The following is a 3,376-nucleotide window of genomic DNA, read 5'->3' on the forward strand; positions in this document are numbered from 1 at the left end:
CGTCGCGGCTGCTGGGAGCCGGCGTCAGGGGAGGGGTACTGTCACGACTTCCGCCGAAGTCGGCCCTTCTCCTTGTTCGGGTGGTGTTCGGCGGTCGACGTCACCGGCTTTCTAGTCACCATCGATCTATTTTTCAGTTTCGTTTTGTTTTGTCTGTATTATACACATCTGGTTTCAATTCCCCCATCATGTTCCCTATTTAACCCTCTGGCTTTCATTTCTGTTTTGTCCGTGATTGTTTGTGCGTTAGGTGTTGTGATGATTACGTGTGTGTTTATTATTATTTCCATTTGTGGAACTTTTGCCTATATTTTGAGTAAAACACTGTGGTTTCACTCAACACCTGTGTCCTGCGCTTGACTCCTATACTTCTCRGCACACAACCCTGACAGTTCCGGCCCTCCGACCATCCACTCAACAAAATAAATCAGAATATAGTTGATGATCCCTTTTGTAGATGAATGGGAGGAGACTGGTTAAAGAATAATTTTTAACCTTGGTTCAACCCAATAGTAGGAAGGTGTTCTTAGTGTTTTGTACACACAGTATACAATTCTACAGTAGCTGTGCAAATTGAGGTTTGGAAAAAAATTKTAATTTGTATCCTATTRTTTCCCAAACTTTCAGCACACATATCTTCCAWCYTACAGTATGTCAAGTACAGCACCCGATGTCACAGGAAGGCCAAAAAGATCATCAAGGACATCAACCACCCGAGCCACTGCCTGCTCACCCCGTTATCATCCAGAAGGCACGGTCAGTACAGGTGCATCAAAGCAGGAACCGAGAGACTGAAAAACATCTATCTCAAGGCCATCAGACTGTTAAACAGCCATCACTAGCACATTAGAGGCTGTTGCCTATAGGCATAGACTAGAAATCACTGGCCACTTTAAGGAAAGGAACACTAGTCACTTTAATAATGTTTACATATCTGGCATTACTCATCTCATATGTATATACTGTTTTCTATACTATTCTACTGTACCTTAGTCCGTWCCYRTCTGARATCGCTRGTCCYTATGTATATAGTCTTAATTCATTCCTACTTAGATTTGTGTGRATTGGGTATATGTTGTTTAATTGTTAGATATTACTAGTTAGTTATTACTGTACTGTCGGAGCTAGAAGCACAAGCATTTCGCTACACCCGCAGTAACATCTGCTAATCACATGTATGTGACCAATACAATTTGATTTGATTTGTAGACGTACAGTAGAGTGAGCTACAAAAGTATTGGGACAGTGACACATTTTTTGGTTGCTTTGTACTGCAGCACTTGATACAATGACTATGAGGTTAAAGTGCAGACTATCAGATTTAATTTGAGGGTATTGRCATCCATATCGGGGGAACCGTTTAAAAATTACAGCACAAAAGTTTTGTATTTGGTCCCATATTCCTAGCATGCAATGTCACAAGCTTGATGTAGTCATTGCGTCCTATGAATATGGGACCAAATACTCAACTTTTTACTACTTTAATACACATATACTGTAAGTGAATTTGTTCCAATACTTTTGGCCAAAAGAATAAAAAATGCTTCACTGTCACAATAATTACGGAGGGSACTGAATCTCTATGGTGTCAATTGTTGTGGTTGTTACCGTTTCGGTTTGGACAATTTTTACTTATTTTGGTCTGTAAAGAAACCCATAGCTAACATATGGCTGGCTAGCTTTCTTTTGGACAGATGTACATTCCAGCAAACATACATTTTAGTCCCCAAACCCCACTTAACATATTTCTTGATATATTAGCTGTACGGTAGTGACACTTCTTAGAAATACATGAAGATTTACCAACTTCCTCTTTAATTTTATAGACCTTGGCACTCTACAAAAAAAACATACATGTCATCCTGCTAACTCCTCTGAAAGGGACACCSCTGTTCTGGAAAAGACCCAAGAGGTGTAACCAAAGCAACAGTACATAGTTGGCCATAACAGTTACAGGAATAACCAGCCGTGCATGTCTAATGGTGTCAAATGACCCAAAGCACATAACTAGTTTTGCTGACTCCTTCTGAAATAAATAATTGCCGCATATGTACTGAAAAATTCACAATATAATCTCATCACCTGGTGATATGTGTAGGGGTGTGGCTTAAGGCACATTCATTCTACAGTTTTTTTATGTGTTGGTGTGCAAATTCAAATCTGGAGCGCCAGAGTACGCTCAGATTGCCCTCGGGGCATTTGTAAATRCAGAGCGTTGTCAGATTGAGCGCTCCTAGGAACGGACAGAGGGCACACTGAACGGTCTGGCTGAGGAGTAGGGTTGATCCGAGCGTTCGGGCCTCACAGCAGCAGTCAAGCACCCAAGCTAACTGGCTTGCTAACATTGGCTAGCTTGCTAGCTACTTCCAGACACAAATGAGAGAACAAATTACTCTGACCATTTTACTCACCCTAGCAGAGCTGGTTAGGCTGTTATCATGTTATCTAGAGCTGGTTAGGCTGTGTTCATGTTATCCAGAGCTGGTTAGGCTGTGTTCATGTTATCCAGAGCTGGTTAGGCTGTGTTCATGTTATCCAGAGCTGGTTAGGCTGTTTTCATGTTATCCAGAGCTGGTTAGGCTGTGTTCATGTTATCCAGAGCTGGTTAGGCTGTGTTCATGTTATCCAGAGCTGGTTAGTGTTATGCTGATGAATGAGGACCCAAAAGCGACGTAATAGTAACAGAGTCTTTATTCCAGTATTAAACAAATAATGATTCTCCTGGATATAATCAATGGTAATCCAAAACAGGAAACTGAAATCCTTCGTCAAATAGAGAGGAACGCCTGGAGACGCGACCACAGACTGCAGGTCGCTTCGGAAGGCACTGCCGTAGCTGACATAGACACCTGCTCACCGCAGCATCTGAAGAAGGCAAAGAACACGACAGGGCGAAACAAGGACACAGGAACAGCAAACATCAAACAAGAAATGCCGACAAGGACAGGAGCGGAAAACAGAGGGAGAAATAGGACTCTAATCAGAGGGCAAAATAGGGGGACAGGTGTGAAAGAGTAAATGAGGTCGTAGGGAGAATGAAGAAACAGCTGGAGGCAGGACGGAACGATAGAGAGAGAGAAAGAGAAAGAACCTAATAAGACCAGCAGAGGGAAGCACAGGGACAAGACATGATCAAAGACAAAACATGACCAGTACCCCCCACTCACCGAGGCCTCCTTGGCGCACTCGAGGAGGGAACCTGGCGGCAGAGAAGAGAATCATCAATAACGAACGGTCCAGCCACGTCCCGAATGAAACCCAACTCCCTCCTCAGGACCGTAACCCTCCATCACTAAGTACTGGTGACCACGTCCCGAGAACGCAGTGTCATGAGTCTTCCGACCTTGTAAATAGGAGCATCCCTCGACAAGGACGG

Source organism: Salvelinus sp. IW2-2015, linkage group LG5 (genome assembly GCF_002910315.2).
Source record: "Salvelinus sp. IW2-2015 linkage group LG5, ASM291031v2, whole genome shotgun sequence".
Lineage (NCBI taxonomy): Eukaryota > Metazoa > Chordata > Actinopteri > Salmoniformes > Salmonidae > Salvelinus > Salvelinus sp. IW2-2015.